The sequence below is a fragment of the Sinocyclocheilus rhinocerous genome, unplaced genomic scaffold (assembly GCF_001515625.1).
Source record: "Sinocyclocheilus rhinocerous isolate Xijiao unplaced genomic scaffold, SAMN03320098_v1.1 scaffold2559, whole genome shotgun sequence".
NCBI classification, from domain to species: domain Eukaryota; kingdom Metazoa; phylum Chordata; class Actinopteri; order Cypriniformes; family Cyprinidae; genus Sinocyclocheilus; species Sinocyclocheilus rhinocerous.
Genome location: NW_015658761.1, coordinates 159,016 through 167,640, shown reverse-complemented (window position 1 = coordinate 167,640; position 8,625 = coordinate 159,016). Strand labels below are relative to the sequence as shown.

General features: G+C 36.7%; 1 pseudogene; it reads right to left on the bottom strand.

Annotated features, from left to right (window-relative positions):
- Positions 1–937: 937 nt before the first annotated feature.
- Positions 938–6,969, bottom strand: LOC107722983 (TELO2-interacting protein 2-like; annotated as a pseudogene).
- Between the last annotated feature and the right edge of the window lie 1,656 nt (positions 6,970–8,625).

Sequence of the window (8,625 nt, the reverse complement as noted above, 5' to 3'; positions counted from 1 at the left end):
GCTGTTGCAAGCATAAGTGTTTTTTTTAAATGTTCCATTATGTACTTTTGGGTCAACTTTGACCCATGTTCATATAATAAACTTTATTTGAAATGGCATGCATGCATATTAAGTAGTGCTTGTTAGTTTGACTGCCTGGTGTTCGAAAGGAAAAAAATATATTTTATGTTTAGTATTGTTGTATTTGAATGCATGTTTTACTTAGATCATCTTTTACATCTCATGCCCCCAACCAGCATACACGGCAGACCCCTAGAAAACATTGCTATTGTTTATGAAGTTCAACTGCCCTCAGTGCTAATGCTGTTAGTCACACAAATGCACATCCTTTCAAAGCACTCCAAAGAAAATGTATGGGGAAAATCCTAACCAAATGTATAAGCAAGGGTATTTTTTGTCCAAAGTGATATAGTTTCATATGGCAAACGCCTCAAATATATCAGATATATACATCAGAAATTTTCTTTTAACTGAATTAATGCTAAATATTATCCAGTGTGAGTAAATCACTTAATTATTGTGGGTAAAAAGCACACTAGCACATCACCAAACATGTTCTGCTACAAGCGTCATCTGATATTCTTAAAACTTTCTAATGAAACGTTTCATTTCTGTTCTAATGTTTGATAGCACTGGTATGTGTTACTGTAGTGAAATCGAATTGTGAGCAGACATTTTCTGATGGAGTGAATACATGGGCTGAAACCTTTGTTTAACTACCTCAACTCACTGAACACAGCTGGAGATGCTGACAGAGAATTGAAGAGACCAAACTTTTGCCAGAAAAGAAAACCTTCATCAACACAGTTATATGCTGTTAGCAATCTAACTTGATGCATGCATTAATGAACTCTTGAAAGTAGGATGCAAGACCCCAGAAATGTCCCAGTTTTACAGCATGTTCAAATCAGCCTGCAAATCCAAGTCTCTTTGGGGTTGTATAATTTTTATTTTTGTAAAACTAAAACAAAAAAGGCAGTTCGCCTGGATAGCCCACATACAGAGCGTACTATGTTCATAGTGAACTGATCACTGAATCAGATTCTACTGAGCCAACTTCACCTCCAAAAGTGGCAAATACTCTTGACAGCTTATTGACACAGTGGTGCTGCAGTGACTTTCTGGATACACTTCAACACAGGTTCAGAAACACAACTGCTGTCTAGCTCTCTCAGAAGACTCTGTAGAAAAAGGTGAAATGAGACCAAAGGAACAAATAGTAGGTGGCTTCAAACTGCATGCAATATGAGAGTAACAAGATGCTTTTACCATTTCATAAAAGCTTTGTAAGCATGACGAAATTCGAATTAGTCACTCGTAATGAGGATTACTGTCTTATAAATCTGCCATTTTTATAACTTTCACTTGCAAACTTTCAACTGAATGATAAAATAAATATAAGATAATAGTTTTTACCCCTTTGGCTGAAATTCTTCCTTATATAACCACAAAAAATCAATAGAAAATATAACAATGGTCATTCTCACCTGTAGTTTTCCCTTTGAGCAGTGGTCGAGCAGCAGTAAACAGTGGGACGCTTGGGTCATGAGCTGCTCTTTCAGCTGAGTGGGTAATGACTCTGATGAGACGTCAACCAGAACCTCAGAAGACTCTGAGCTAGTGAACCCATCCTCCTCTCCATACTAGAAATATACATAAAAACACACAATGTGTTAGTGTGAGATACATCTGATATAAGCAAGAGAGTGGAATCATGTAAAAACTCATGTAAAAAGTAATTTGCATGTAGTTGCACTGAAGCACTGATGTTGTATAGTGCTATGAATGGTCACCGTGGCCAAGCAATCTGTAGAGTTTTTTGCAGAGCATCCAGGATACTCAGTCTGGCTTTCTCCTCTGGAGCATCTGAGACCTCCAAGTATCCCACAATCACCCTCTCCAGCCTCTTCAGGTGACGAACGATTACTATACCCATCCTATGAGATAACGACATGACAAATTGGAACATCAAAGCAGCTAAGGATGAGTAATATTACAACAATTATGCTAATCAAGTTTGTTAAGAATATTCAAAATGAACAGCATAGTAATAAATATATCAACATGAAATGAACTTGTACATTTTTATTTTTTCTGACACTCACCAGAAATAGACCCAGGCTATTGGTGAGATTTTAGAAAGGCTTTGCTACCAACAACAGTAGCCCAAGACAATGGCAAAATGGCTGTTTGACTATTAATTAACTTTAAAGGAATAGCTCACTCAAAAATGTTCTAACAACCCCCTCTCAAAAAGAAAAAAACAAAAACAAAAATCAAATATGGTAATTAAACGGAAGCTTGCTTGACGCTTGATAGCCAGTGAGGTTTGTTCTTGTGCGTCAAATGTCAGTTGCGCTTCCATTTGCCATATTTGATGAGCTCTATGAATGTGCATTGATCAATATTTATATGTGAATAAAAGCCTAAATTAAATCTGTTCATCATAAAAAGTGATTGTGTCTCTTCAGAAGACTTGGATTAAAATACTCAATTCATATGGATTACTTTTACAATGTCTTTATAAACATTTTGAAGCTTGCAATATTGGTTATGTGGATTTATCAATGGACAAAAATGATGAGAGAATATTAAAAATACTGTGTATCGAAGATGAACAAAAGTTTTATGGGTTTGGATCGACATGAGACTGAGTAAATGATTATAATCTTTCATTTCTGGTATGACATCAGCTGAAAATGAAAGCTATCATGATATGTAATATGTTTGATAAATATTAGCTAGCGTCACAGAATTTACATGCTTCACCTTCAGGGTAATCATGAAGGTGAAATCACTAATACTGGGAAGGCTACATAAGTTATTTAGGCCTCACCTCTCAATAAATAAGACAACATTTTTGGCATATACACAACGAAGGTCAAGCTTGTGCTCCATTTCCATGTATGTTAAGACGTGCCGTAGCACATCGTCAAAGCGATTTGGTTTACGTGGTAAACCTGAGTGGACTGGAGATTTCTCAAGGACTGACAGCAAGTCTAGAAGGCAGGGCAGCACAACCTGAAAATGACAGACAATAAGGTGAGATACATAATGAACACTAAACATCTGCATTCAGGTACACACATGGACTGTGTGAGTGAAAGCCTCACCTTTATGAGTGCAGCTTCAGATGTGTGTAAGTGATTGAAGAGAGCATGATAGAGCACCTGAGCTCGGTTGAACTGCCTCAGATCAGCAGCTGGCTAAGAAAGGAGAAGATCAAATGAACTCACATTTCAAATACACAAAACACTGGCTTATAATGTCCTCCAGGATTTGATGTCTTGCTTATGAATGTCAGGAGCACAATAAAAGTGACTCAAGACACAATGATCTTTGAGGGCATATGGACAGTTAAAGACACAATGTTCAGGATTTAAATACAAGTATATATATCACAGACATTGCTCTCAGCTGCCATCAACTCATTTCATAGCACTTCAATGCATTCTGGGATTGCCCTTTGCATTTTTATTAGCAGTGCATTTATGATGTCTTATTATGCTGATCTCTAGGCAGATTTACATTCTGTGACAGTTTTTTTTTTTTTTGCATACAAGTTGTAGTAGTAGTTTTTTGTAGACAGCTGTGGTGGACAAAATATTTATAAAAGTTACTTACCACATTGAGAACAATGTGATGCAGGCAATGCACACCCAGTACTTTGTTTTCTGTGTGATAATCATCAGATATCAGCAGAGATGGAGGAAACACCTTCTCCAAATACTCAGTTAACCAGGGTCGCCCAACCTGCACCAGCACCCAGGAGAACACATGCTTCACTGAACAAAGGACAAGCTTAAGTGCATTTAATACCGTATGTGACCCTGGAGCACAAAACCAGTCATAAGGGTAAATTTTTCGAAATTGAGATTTATACATCATCTGAAAGCTGAATAAATAAGCTTTCCATTGATGTATGGTTTGTTATGATAGGACAATATTTGGCAATTAAGTTTTGATATATTTACGGTTGGAAATTTACAAAATATCTTCATGGAACATGATCTTTAATTAATGTCCTAATGATTTTTGGAATAAAAGAAAAATCTATAATTTTGACCCATACAATGTATGTTTGGCTATTGCTACAAATATACCTGTGCTACTTATGACTGGTTTTGTGGTCCAGGGTCACATATTTAATATCATCTTAAAAAGTGGCTTATGATGAATCAGTTGTGTACAAATTATATGTAGAAATTTTAAATAATGTGTTTGGGGTATTTGTGTTTTATGCAGTGTTGTATGTGTGTCTGAGTACCTGTTTTTGTGTGTACCTGCCTAGGGACTGCGAATGTAAATTAGCTGGCTTTTTTACATTTTGTATTTCATACTAATGTTCATTAACATGCATTGTCCCTATCAAATAAATAAACAAATCAAATATTATTATGTGCTCCTGGGTCATTTCTGTGTTGTAATTTAAGGAAGAAATAGCAGACTTTCAGAAAAGCACTCTTTTAATTATAATTTGATTATTTACACAAGACAATTAACAGAATTACAAACACAGTATTCACACTCTTTTAGACCAATGGATTTCCATTATTGTTATACAATGTTTCCAGTCATTTGTGATTACTGGATGAGGATTTTTTAAAATCCTTTTAACCTTTTAGACCATTTTGCTAATGACAAATATTTTTGACTGATTTGTTGAAAAGGACCAACTCATTGGTTACTCAACGACCAAAGACTGTGCAAAAAAAATAAAATTAATTCACTGTGCTTGCCATTTTTATTCTACACAAGATCATTTTCTAGCTGACGGAATATTTGTGAGATAACTAAAATATTTTAATAATGTCCATGTTGTTTAATATTTAATTAACTTATTTTAACTAATTTTACTTAAAGGGATAGTTCACCCAAAAATGAAAATTTGATGTTTATCTGCTTACCCCCAGGGCATCCAAGATGTAGGTGACTTTGTTTCTTCAGTAGAACACATATGATGATTTTTAAGTCCAGCCGTTACAGTCTATCAGTCTTTTTTTTACTCATAGATTTTGTTACCATTGCCATGCATTATACGACTGATAGACTGCAACGGCTGGAGTTAAAAATCATCATATGTGTTCTACTGAAGAAACAAAGTCACCTACATCTTGGATGCCCTGGGGGTAAGCAGATAAACATCACATTTTCATTTTTGGGTGAACTATCCCTTTAAGTAGCCCTTACACTTCCAAGTTCACCCTCAAATAGATGATAAAAGAAAACTGATTAAAAAAAAAACTACACTTACCAAACTAAAAGGTGTGACTAGAGTGTGTTTTATACACTGAAAAAAATAACTTGTAGGATTTATTGATAAAATCTTCGTAACAATTTGCACTAACACATTTTAAGTAACTTTTACTGCTACTACTCTGTACAATATACTTACTATTGAACTTAACATTCATAAAGAAGTTAAGTAAATTTTACATAATTATAATTAATTTCACATAGAGAATTAGGTCTACTTAGCTAAGTAAAGTAAATTTAACAAAGAAAAGTAGGCGGCTAACTTTAGCTCGGCCAATAAAAATTTGAGTAATTTTTGCTTAGTCAAAGCTTACTTGGCATTACTATAATTTTACTCAATATACCACCTATTTAAACCATGCTTTTAATTTGTATGTTTTACTCAGAAACATCTAAGTAAATAATACAATAGATTCCATGTAGACACCATATCTTCACAATTATTATTGCAGCACTCATCCGAAAACAGAGACTTCAGTATTTGGCACACAATACACAATGACGGTCACATTCTGTGGTTCATTTTTTGAGTATGAATGTGTCATTTTGAGTTGAAAATGAACTCCAGATGTAACAAAATCACAAGTTACTAAACCTAACAACAAAAGCAATGATAAAACAGTGTAAATACAGCTGGAAAACAGCTAAATAAATAAATAAATAAAATAAAAAATGTAACTTATTAATTATTCATGCCCCAGTGCATAATGGGAACACCAGTATCAGAAAAGTTGAGTAGGTTTTACTTAAATTTTATAACATTGATATTTATGCTTTAATTTCTACAAGCTTAAATTGAGTACTAATAAAGAATTTACTTTGGGTTTTTTTTGTTTTTTAATTATTGACTGCAATAAATTGTTCATGTAGAAATTACATTTTTTCTGTAGTATTTACTTAGAATCATTTTTATGATATATATATATTTAGTCTTACATGATATGATGTCAATATATGATGTCTTAAATGTACTCCATAATAGGAATTGACCCAGTCTACTTATAAAATAGCTTTGCAGAGCCAACTTGCTTTAAAACATATATAGTTTTTGCAAAGCTAAAAGAGAGGCCAATGCTGTAACTTTTTGTTAACTTACTTGGTTAATTCTGGCTGCAGCGTGTCAAGAACTGGCCCCAGAACTCCTTTCTGCTCCTCCTCAGGTTTTCCAGACAGCAGCTCCTGCACTGACCTGCTGCCTGTCAATCCCACAGCCGAAGTTAAGAGCTCCCGAGCGCTTCTTCTGGAGGCTGCATTGGTCCAAGGCTGCTCCTGCAGGTGCGTGATGGAGAAAATACAGAAGGTGGGGGCTAGTGTGCGAACCAGAGACCTGACAGCTGGACTGTTTTGATCCTCCAGCGCTTTCTGAATCTGCACAGACAACGCGAGTAACACGACACTAACAGCCTGAGCTCTGGCCGGTATGTCCGCGTAACTCTTGGCACATAAAGTGCCGCTGTCTGTGTCGCATGGTGGCAGGGCAGCGTGGCGGATGAATGAGTTCACTAAGCCCAAATACTGGCCTCGTAAGTCAGCGTCGAGTTCCGGAAAGAGGCGGTCGAGCAGCTCTGCGGTCTACTCCAGGATGCGCTCGCGTCTCCCCGGCGCTTCTTCCGCCTCGAAGCGCGCATGAATGCGGCTGAAAGCAGCGAGCACGGAGCACGAACCAGCTGCATCTCCAATTCTCATCTCCTGAAGAAAGTTCGCCACGTCCATCGCGGTGCTTTAAAACAACCGTAGACCGTAGATAAATACAAAGATCACAAGACAACAGTATTAACAGCGGCTCCAGAGACCGCGGATTCCTATAACACGGCATTGACAGCTCTAGCCTGTGTTTAAGGAATCATTTCAATGATCCAGTTTTACTCTGTGTACTAAAAAACAGCGTATATGGGAATGATTTACCTATAAATACTGTACATACTTCTTATTTAGACAGGGCGCTGTGCAACCATAACATATTTCCACAGAAACTTGACTTCTTCTTCTTCTTCTTCTTTTTAGTTTACCAGCGGTTGGCATCCAGCTTATAGGTACATTACCGCCCCCTTCTGCTCCGGAATGTGGATCAGATAAAAGGTTGAAATAAAACTTGATCTGTTGCCTCTTTTCCCAGCTAACTCTTATATACCCACTCACATAGTCCCCACACATAAACACACACACGCACATCATGCTCTAATTTTCCTTCAAATCCTGTTAAAAACTGCTGCTTCTCTTAAAAATGTCACCAGTATTCTACTCTGTGTCCTGTTTACTGTGCTCAGTAACCCGTAAAGTGATCTCCTGCACCCTAATCTCCCTCATCTTATTCTGCATTGCCTGCCCCTGTGCTTCATATCTCTTACAAGTCATGATTATGTGCTGCACTGATTGGTCAGATCACCTGTCAATCAAACTCCATGCGAGTCAGTTCAGAAATAACAGGGCTGCGTTCAGCCCCAACAAAACGGTGCAAAACGTTTTTTAAACGGAAACGGTGGTGCGTGAACAGTCTGTTCTGATGACGCAAGAGTTGCAACTATGGCAGCTGAGAAGGCCATTCTTTGTGTTCTTTTTGAAGAATTTTCGGAGCCTGATGAAATCGGTATAAATACGTGTTTAATACTGCAAAATACGCTCGATGGTACAGTCACTGCCCTTGCCCTCCAGAATAAAAGAGAACATCCCAATCGAGTGAAGGGATTTGTGGAAACTGTGGTTCCTAATTATTGTGATCAACATTTGCCTCGCATTTCAGGATGAAAAGACAAACATTTCAGGTTAAGGATAATCCACTTCTTACCTCCAAGATGACCTTATTATTTTTATTGTGAGTATTAGGCGTATCATTATTGCTGATCACTGTTGTTGTGCTATGATATTGTAATATTTACCATTATATAATCAGAGCAGTATAGAAAAGTTTATGAAAGTGTCACTCCACAATACAATACAAAATATATAAATATGCATAGTATTTTTATGTTACATTAATCAGTATTTAGCACACCTTCCTAAGGAAAGGATATGGATCAGAACACATTGCAATTACTAAATTATATTTAGACAGACTTAAAGAAGTTCCAGATCTATACTTGTGCCCTTATTATTTAAGTTATTTTGCCTTTAATGTAAATAAACATGTGCAAACAATATACTTGCTCTTGTGAATTTATTTGGATGTTAATTACATTGTGCGAGCTGTCCCTTTAATACCGCGTGGTTTACATACATGTTGCTGCTGATTGGGCTGACATGTTTGACACACCCACCAAACAAGAGAAAACGCATCTCAAACCCCGTTGCACACCGTTTCCAGGAAACATGTCGTTCAAACCGGAAACCGTAGCAAAACAGTGCACACCGGTTTGAGCTTGAACTTACCCC